The following is a 10,645-nucleotide window of genomic DNA, read 5'->3' as shown; positions in this document are numbered from 1 at the left end:
GCTCATGATATGAGTAAAGTATCTTGATACATAAAGACAACTTATTTCTAAAATATACAAAGTTCTAATCCCAAAATTTAACTTTAAGATGTATAAAATGCACATTTTGTTAAAAAATGAAGTACAGAATATATATTTGGGAATGAATATGGATGTGTCTTTCACAGAATAACTGAAGTCAGACAATAAATCTAGGAAAAGAAATAAGACCCCTCAAGTCCCTCTAAGAATATACACATGAATCTATAAAACAAATGACAGTTTCTGTGTTTGGTTAAGTTATGAAATGTGTTTCCACCATAGAACTTAGTCACAAATCTTGCCTCAAAGTAGAATTTAAACACAGATTTCTCACTGCTCAAGGTACTCTACAGGTATACAAAATTTTAAAATACATAAATTAAGGAAAAAACATGAACTGCCAGGCAAGCACTTATTCTACTGAGCTATCTCCCTGGCCCTTTTTTATCTTATAGTGAAATATTTTATGACAAAATTCATAAGCAAGGAGGTGCACGATATTGGAAAAGATTCAAGAGAGAAATATAGTGCAAATTCTCAAAACCCATCAGCATATGTTGGTTTCATCAAAAGAAAGTGTGTTTAGTTCATTTGGGCTGCAGCAGCAAAATAGCCTGGACTGAGTGGCTTGTAAGCCCCCGAATGTCACCCAGTTCTCTATTTTGCCCTTTGCAAGGCTTCAGCAAAATTAGTACCTGGGTGTGTGGTAAGTATTTTGCTCCTACATAGCTGAGTTTTTGCCATGACCTAAAATGAAAAACTATGAGAATATTGGGGCTCCTTTGTAAGGGCAGTGATCATAGTCATAAGGGCTCCGCCTTCAGGACGTCATCTGCTCCCAAGGACATCATCTGCTTATAACACACTTTGGGATTAGGTCCCAACATGAATGTGAGGAGCACACAGTGCTCCTCTAGGAACTTTTTGACAAATGAGGAGGAGATACCAATTTAAATAGTAACATGTATGCAAATACGTTTGCACATATATGCACTTATGTACTCTTGCGTGCACAAACTTAATCACATCTGAACAGATTAAACTTAAAGTCTCTCATCCCAAAACAGAGTTGAGTGACTCCATTTTTTCTTAAAATGAAGATTAAGGACAGGATAGGGGGTGGGGGAAAGAGCTATGTCTGTGTATATAAGCAGGATGGTTTGGACTACTGTACTGTGGATTTTTCCTGGTCTATGGAAAAGAGTAGTTAATCCTCAATTTGTTTTGGCTTCTTTAATTTTTTTTATGTATTTAGTACCGAGTCTACAGGGTTTCACTACACAGATCAGGCTGTTTTGGCTGCTTTTATTCAATTGTTTTACCTTTTTTCACCTTTTAATTTCTTACATTTTTCTTTTTTCTTCCAATTTTGCATGCATGTATCCTGTAGTATGAATAACTGGTGGGAAGACAATGCTAGGCATTATAACAAATACTGTGAAATTTCTTATCACTTTGTTAAGTGAAATTCTGCGTCACTTGAAATTTTTCTTTTTTAACACTGGCATGTCATGACAAGCCGCCCATACCCTTTTTAAAAAATAAAAATATTAAAAAAAAGATTAAAGGTTAGTTTAAAACTCCCTTCTGATATTGTCACAGAAAGACAGATAGATTTTGACTAAATCCTATAATAGCATGGTAACTATATATCTGTTTACAAAATCAAGTAAGTTGCTCTCAAAATCCCCCATGACAAATAAAGCACACAACACACTAACACACACATGTGCTCTAGAGAATAATATTTTACCAAATATTATTTCATTCTGTGCAGGGTGTATGTTCCAGTCACTCTAAAATTTTAAAGTTATAAATTGTGAAAGTAAAATCATGAGTCTTCAACATTGCTATAAATCATGTTTTATTAAAGCATGAGCTACAATTTCTATAGCCATTAAAGAATATTGATGCTCACAAGTGTATTTGAAATTTTGCATTTCATAAATAATTTGCTTTTGGAGGACCAGCTAGAGGATGAAGGGGTTCTATAGTGAAGGCATTTTATGCAGACTTTTCTGAGGACATGTTGAATAGATGAATCTCAAAGCAGGCATTTGGGCAGTAGTAACCCATGATTGATTATATCCTGACAGGTAATGACATTTTGGGTTACACAAAGGTCTCTCTCAAAAGCAAGAGCAACTAGGGGCAAGATCAAGTGACAAAGTGGCATTCTAAGCAAACATCTCAAAGGTGATAAATTTTGTTGGAATTTTTAATGTTCTGAGTAACACTTATAAATGCGTTTCACTCCCTAGAATGAATATGAGGTTGTCTCCACTGTTTATAAACTAAACAAGTTGAGTAAATATAGGAGACTTCAAACATGTATTGATTTTTTCTATTCATGGAGCATGATATAAAAGTTTAAAATTGTCTGGGGCATTTAATAATTATATAGCCAAAATGTTGCTGAAAGTCAAAAGTTGATATCTAGAGCTATTAGTAATTTTATTTCTAGAAGGAACAATGAGCTATATATACAATTTGTCTGATAAAATATGATTATTTCTATATTTTTATTAAAATAAGGTTAACTATTGAAATTATCAGAGGAAAAACTCTCCACTAATTTTAATGGCTAAATGATGTTTTTAAGACATCACAGAACCATTAGGTAATCAATAAAGCTGGAAGAACAGTGGTCCACTCTTGTTTCCACATGAGTCATGGAGCTAGGAGGTAGTTCTCGCTGGTAAGACAGCATCAGCACGGCATTCAAGCAATCCAAAGGTAATGGCCAACAGTAGGCAAGTTGGAAGATGCTGCTACTTCTTAAAAACTTTCCTTATGAGCTCATTTGTAAATGCATCACATGTTTGCAACCTACAAAATGTTTTCTGACAAATTTAACAATCTTAGCTTTTCATTTTAATCCGTTTTCTTTCCCAGTAGTTAGTAACTTTATGATCACATATATCTCCAAAGACAAAGTAATAGTCCGATCTGATTTGATAGATGAAGAGAAGGATTTCGGAGTGATTCAGATATTATTTTATCTGATGGACTGCCAGATTAAACTTTAATGGCAAAAAACGACAGTAAAGGTTGTAGAAGGTTAGCTGGTAATCAAAAAATGCATATTTAAGCAGATGAATTCCATTCAGGAATCTGCCAAGAACTGCTTTTACTCTTGTATAATATTAATGGAAGGAGTGCCTGCTATTACAATCAATTCTAGTAGCCATTAAAGGAATTACTGTAGGGTAAAAATGAAGTCATAAGCTTAAAGGTAGGTACATTTGGCAATCATGTGAAATAATAAAAACTGACTTGTTCTACAGGGGCAATATATATAATTCTGAAAAAGTGCCTAAATTTTCAAATTCATAAAACACTGTTAGTACATGTTTCTGAAAACCACTCACAACAATACTATTGAAACATTTTTTGAGCAATTTCTTTCCTTAGAGAATAAGCAACACAATAGTGCATTAGAATAAATTAATGTTTGTGGGAAAACACAACAAAAAGTGGATGAATTTATACTCCTTACAATGGATTTAAAAGTAATTAAGAGTTGTACAAAAACAGTGCTCTGTAGAAATTGTATTCAGAAACAAATCTTACGTTATATAAAATTGCTCACAAATGGGTACATTTTCCTTAATTATATCATTATTACTTAAATATTGTATAAATACAAATTCAAAACCAGTTAAGCATTCCAGATTTTAATTTTTTGTTTTTTAAAATTAATTTTATTGAGAAACAATTATCAATGAGACAGTTTCAAAACAGGTTAGTAGGATAGATACAATAATTAAAACATTGCATTTTGTTGTCTTCATAGTAGTTATTCATAGATTTTAATTTGAATTCAAAAATTAGAAAAGTCTATATTTAGTGCTTCACAGTATATCTCATGGTGCATTCTTTGTCCTGAAATTAACAGCAAACAAATTAAACATTTTATATTAAGCAATTTATGATGCTGTATGTCTTACATTTTCTTGTTTTACAGTTTTTCAGAAGTGAATGCTTCTTTTTAAACAAGGTCATCTCCTTGGAGATTGATTTTTTTCCCTTGGGCAATTGATCAATAATTAAGAGGGGTTCCATGAGTTGGGAGATTATGGTTCTACTTTTCATGTCATTGAGCTGAGGTAAACAATGATTAAATTGGAAAAGCTATTTTGATGAAAATGTGATTTCTCATAAAATGAAATATTTTCTGAACATTAAATACTATTGAATATATATATATATATATATATATATATATATATATAGTGTGTGTGTGTGTGTGCATGTTACACAAAATATGCAGTGAAATTCCCATAAACATCTAAGAAGCAACTATTTGTTCAAATTATTATTTCTTTTAAGTATAAGGCACTGTATTTCAGGTTGAACTACTCTCCCAAGAAGTTGCAACAGTATACCTGCATCATATAAAGTGTAAATGAAGATCAGCCTAGCACTGTTTGCTGGACCAAGTGTTGTATTGACATTTTATCCCTGAGTTTAGAAATACTTCTTAGCCCTCCATGAGAAGACACAGGTGACTTGGGGAGGTAAGCTAGGAAAAACAAAAAACAAAAAACATTCATACTAGCTATGAGGCTGCAAACCAAACTGTGGCCATTGTTTCTTGAGGTTCAATGGATCAAGTTCCTGCAACAAGTGCTGCAAGACTGATTAGCGAAACTCAGACCTGAGTGTAGGAGTTTTAACACACTTGTGGTTCCATGTTGGGATGCACTGTGTCTCATTAAATTAAAGCAGATATGTACCAGTGAAAATGTGTATGTCACTATTTTGATTATCAAAATGAACAACCATGCCTACCAGCTGAGTAGAATAAGTGATATAATCAATGTATTTTTCATTAAGTTCTAGATGTTGTTAGTTTGTTTTTCAAATTTTAAAGTTGTAATAGAATGAGTACGAAAAGCAAATCAAATTTTAAGTGTTGTGCACTTCAACTCTATTTAGCAGATAAGATTATTACTATGGTATTCTTTTCCAAATAGTATATGTTTTCTAACTTTTGATCATAAATGGCATTCATGTGAGATAACATTTACTGGGCTCCAATTTTTTCCCATGGAAGGAAGATAAGGTAATTTTCTTAAAATTTTTCTCTTCTGTATTAATTTCTTTGGAATACTAGAGTTAGAATAATTGGTAACAATGTAAGACTATTTACACTTCCTATGTTTTTTTCTGTTTTGTAAGATTAAAAGACTTGAAATACTTTTTCAAAATCCCTACCAGCATATTCTCAAATAGATTACAGCTCGACAGAGACTCAACCTATACTTCAACACTGCAATGAAACAGCATTGATAATGTAATCATTTTACTCCTAGAGCAGGAGCAAACACAGTTATGGTCATGGATGGACATGACATACGAAACTTTGTAGCCTCCCACCCATGTATTTTCTTCTAAAAGTCACCTAGAGTTTATTTTTGGTGCCTATCATCTCACACCCAGCTATGAACTAACTGCATCCCCCTAAAATTCAGATGTTGAAGTCTAATCTGCAACATGACAATGTCGAACAATAAGTGTTTTGTTCTGTTTTTTCTTTTTTTTTGTAAAGGAAACAGTTTAAACAAGGATGTAAGGGTGGGACTCTAGATGGACTATGGCTTTATGAGAAAAAAAAAAAAGAAAGTCTGTCTGTCTTTCTTTCTCTCTCCACCTCCTTACCTGTCCCCACTCCCCACACCACCTCACCCCTACCATTCTCCTATTAGACAGCCTGAAATCTGCCCTTCGTAAGTCAGAAAGAGCGCTCACCAGAGCTTCACTGTGTTGGCTAGAGTCAGACTTCTGGAGTCAGACTTCCAGACATTAGATCTGTGAGACAATAAATTTCTGTTGTTTAAATCCATAGTATCTTGTTTTGGCAGCCAGAGGTAAAATCATTCCACAGACCATTAAGCAGAGGAGAAGCTCTATGTCATTGCTTGGAAGCAGGAAAAAGTATAAATCTAATACCTGTTTTCTTTGACTTTTATTTCTCCAACACTGGCAGCAATATGGCACAAATCATATACGTTGGAAATACCAGCATTCTGCCCGCACTTCTGACTGAGAGCTGTCGTAAGGCCTTCATTTACAGACAGGCAAAGCAGGGTGGGTTTCTACGGACCTGGGACCATGTCTGTCTGATGCTATGGAAATGTCATCATTTGCAAATAGAACAAGATCACTTTTTCCCCACTTCAACACAGGAATCAATACCACCATACGGGTTGATTATTTGAATAAATATCAAAGATATTCGAAGCTTAAGAAAACAAATGAACACACCTATAATATTCAAATGATGGAACTAAACAAAAAAAAGGATACAGATGAATGACCATTTTGTATCTGTGTATTCAAAATGGTTAGGATAGATATATAGTTACATTCTCTTAATGAATAGAGGGATTTGTTGTAATATTGTTTGTAAATAGGATATCATGTCCGCATCTTGTACAGCAAATAACCACTAGGAAGAAAGCATGCAGTGTTAATTATTGAAACTGTCATACCAATTTGATTTTAAACTGTCTCATTGCTGTTTGTCCCTCAATAAAATTATGGGGAAAAAAAGAAAACTTGACAATTACTATGCATTTAAATAAAATATATTAAAGTCTATAAAGGAAGTCTATCATGTCATAATAATAATAGAAATATGCATGGCATTGGTAGAAAAATAGATGTCCTGAGCAACAGAACAAAATAGACAGCCTTTAAGCAAACTGTCACATCTACAGCCAACTGTTTTTCTACAAATTGACACACATACTTGCACAATAATACATATAGAACAAATATATTATGGTTTCTCTTAGTTTCTTAGTGATATCTATCATTAAAGACTATGGAGGTTAGGTATTTACAGAAGGTACTGTTTAAAATTGGTAAATATCAGCATTTGACTTCATCTCTTTTCAATGAAGCCTAAGTTTTCTATTTCAATGAGTGCATTTCATGAAATAATTAATATAAATACTGTAGCTTTATCAGGGGCACGCACAGCCACTATTCCCACAGCTCCAAATTAATGTTGCATATATACGTGATTAATGTATCATAAACCTTAAAATTACTTAAATTAAATTATATTTCCATAATGGAAATCTGATCGCATTCTATCTTCACGTTTGGAAGATCATTATTGCTCAGATTGTGTAGAATAAAAATTCAGTGACTCCATCTAAGAACTGCTCAGTAACTACTTAGGGCAGGTTTGAAAGTATCTGTAATGTATTTTTCCATAAAATATCACACAGAAACATGCCAAAACTCTAATTTCCAGGTAAAAATGGAATAATCCCTAAATAGAAGATTCAAAAATAAAATAAGGTCTGAAGTATAATCCTTAACTGACAACAGTGCTCTATTATGTCACATTGAAAAATAAGCCTAAAAAATTAGTACAAACAGAATGTGACCCTTGAACAATTATTCATGACTATAATATTTTTAGTGAGAGTTTAGTGAGAAATTATTACTAGAGTATGGTTGTCCACACCATCCTACCTATATACATAGATGTATCTCAGTCCATGACTCCCTCTCCTGTCCTTCTCCCCAATTCAGCAATTCCCTCCTTTTGAACAGGTTCATTCCCTTTTCCCAGTATCAACTGCTGTGGATTTCTGCTGGTCTATGGAAAGGAGCAGGTAATGCCTAATTTGTTTTGTCTCCTTTTTTCAAAGTTTTGTCCTTTTCCCTTAATTTATTATATTTTTCTTTCACTTCACTTTCTTCTTCCAATTTTGCATGCATATATCTGGTAATATGAACAACTAATTTCAAGACAACACTATGCCATGCAACAAATACTGTATAATTCATATTATTTTGTTCAGTGAAATTCTGTATCATTTGTAAATTTTCTATATTAATACTGCTTTGTGCTTTCTTTAAAAGAATAAAAAGAAATTACTACTATAAAGGAAATTTTAAAAAGTCCTTAGGACAAAATTAGCATAATATACATAATTATATTTCATATATTTCAAAATATGTTATATTATAAATTACATAATGTGCATTTATTATATTTGGGAATAAATAAAAGTATATATATATGCTTTAATGCAGATAGACATCGTTTAGATGGGATAATGGCTGTTAACAGAATTGTGAGAAAATTTGATTTTAAGAGCTTTGTGATCTCATGTTTTCCCCTTCTAAATTCCTGAGGCACAGCAGATATCAAAGGAAATGTAAATTTTGGAATTTTTTTCCTATCATCATTGCATAACTTAATACAAAATGTACCCACTAACTAATAAGAAAGTGAAAATGATCAAGGACCATAGAAATGCAGAATCATAGAAAGTCAATAAATATTTATTTTTATTTTAAGTGGAGTTTAGATACTGACCTAATTAGTAATGACTGTATGTTTGATAAGTCTATAGATTTATAGTTAATTATGAATATTCCAAAAGACACCATCTCTAGTACATAGATCCTACTTTAAAAAGTGTGTAAGTTTTACAACTTTCAACATGTGTTAAGCTTTATTCATTATTATTTATTTTTGTAACAGAGATCAAACTCAGGATCTTTCATTTGCCAGGTAGGCACTTGTGCTGCTAAGTTATATCCTGGACCAGTATGTGTCAAGTCTTATAGTAGGCCCTTAACATAATTACCTTTGTCCACCCTGAAAGATGTTATACCCATTTCAAAGATGAGAAGATGTAGTCAATTGTGGTTATTTAACTGAAATTCACAGTTAGCTGAACTGTATACACTATATCAAATACAGTTACTTAAATACCTCACAATGCATGTCATTCTTAGTACTATGTTATGGCACCTTTAAAATTGCAGAGCTTTAAAAAATGACATAATGTAGGATCTACTGAAAATAATCCTTATTAAAGTAAAGTGATTATCTGGAAGATAAACTTTAAAAGTTCAGGTGTGCTAGAGCCCGTTTTACCCTTTTCTTACTTTGGAAATAAGAGTAACTAATTGGAAATATATTTAATGGTATTTTATATAAATATTCTCCTTTAAAAAAAAAAAAAAACCTGTTATCCTCCAGTCTTCTAACTTTAAAACATGAGTTGGCTTGGCTCAGAGATGCTATTTCTGCTGTGGATATGTGTGTGATTTTTAACCTCTGTGTACTTTTAGGCTGCCTAAAATTTCTTTATATAGCCTGGGTAATTGGTGCTGTACATTTTGTTATTCACTGTGTTAATTTATGCCAGAATGAGTCTTCTGTGTATGTTCTTTTTGGTCCTACCAGTTTTTAATTAATTTTATAGCCTTCAAGTAGCATTTTAATAAGGCATCCTGTGTGTTTTGTAAGGCTGCAATTTTCTAGTCTGCCAAATATGTTCTTTTTTTTCTCTTTCCCTGTCAGTAAAGAATTCCTCATGAGTGGGCATTATCATTTTTGATTGGAAGGGATATTATATATTAATAGAACATTTTGCGGCACAGTGAGTGTGGAACTGTTAGAGTTAGGAACTAGGATGCTCCTCATAATCTCAAGTATTGAGAGGTGTAGGTTTTGGGAGGAGCTGGGTCATGGCCTCTGTGTATTCACAGTGGATTGATCATCAGTGTACTCCTTAGTTAAATGTACTTGGAAGAATGGGCCTGATTGAGGTACTTCCCTGGGAGCCTGACCTGGAAGTGGGGACTCTTTCCCAGGTCCTCCCCCCTCCCTCTGCTCTCTGGCGGCCACTCGTGGAGTGCTTCTTCCTTTCCATGCTCCTCTGCCATCCTGTCTCTACCTTGCAGCCCTCTGAAGACAGGCTGCAACTGTGAACCAAAATAAAGGTGCCTTTGCCCCAGTGGTGGCTGTTGGGTATTTTGTCATTTATGAGAAAGTGACTAAGGCAATAACTGCTTTGAGTCACCTATATTCATGTGATATTCCTTTCTGTGGACCAAACAGGAGAAACCGCAGCAAAAACAAATAGATATGGATCAACACAATTCAAAATAATTAAGGAATACCTGATTGAAATCTTAAAGAGGAGACTGGGTGTGAGCAGAAAACTTAGCTCAGAGGGCTGTAAATGCTAGGGTGAAAGGTTTGATGCCGTTGATCTTAACATAGGGATGGATGTATTATGTCCTACACTCTCTCTGTGTGTGGCAGAGGATATTGGTAAGAGCTTGGAGATTCTGGGTGTGAACCCTGTTTACACACTAGCCTGCTGAAGTCTTTGGATATTTGAGAAAGATACAAATTCAGGGAAGAAAAGAAAGTGGTCAGCTCATTATAAGCAGCATTTGGAGCTACCGGAACATAAAATCTTCATATTCCTCTAAGGCCTGATGCACCTCAGGTAACCAGATGAGGGCCAGGTAATAAAATAAGGACCAATGATGCATGGTAAATTGCCTGACAGTAATCCTTGGTTTAAGGAAACTACACCTTTGCTGATGGGCTGTCCATTTTACTGGATGAGAAATCATCCGATTTTATAAGCAAATCAGCATTTTAAGAAAGATGCTTCTTTCTCTTCAAAGCTGTGGACTGTAAGCCATCCTTTTGTTTGTTTGTTTGTTACTGGGAATCAAACTCAGGACTTTTGCTTGCCAGGCAGGCAGTTTTACCACTAAACTGTATTCCCAGACCCTAAGTGGCATTCTAGAATTTAAAAAGTTCAATACTTCTGCTCCATATATA

General features: G+C 33.8%; 1 protein-coding gene across 1 annotated transcript in view; it reads right to left on the bottom strand.

Moving 5' to 3' along the window:
* Nucleotides 1-10,645, bottom strand: part of Spock3 (SPARC/osteonectin, cwcv and kazal like domains proteoglycan 3) — a 64,142-nt gene that overhangs the window by 43,785 nt on the left and 9,712 nt on the right. The window lies entirely within an intron of this gene.

Source organism: Octodon degus, unplaced genomic scaffold, assembly GCF_000260255.1.
Source record: "Octodon degus isolate 3935 unplaced genomic scaffold, OctDeg1.0 scaffold00036, whole genome shotgun sequence".
NCBI classification, from domain to species: domain Eukaryota; kingdom Metazoa; phylum Chordata; class Mammalia; order Rodentia; family Octodontidae; genus Octodon; species Octodon degus.
Note: the sequence above shows the minus strand (reverse complement) of the source record. Positions and strands in the feature narration are given on the sequence as shown.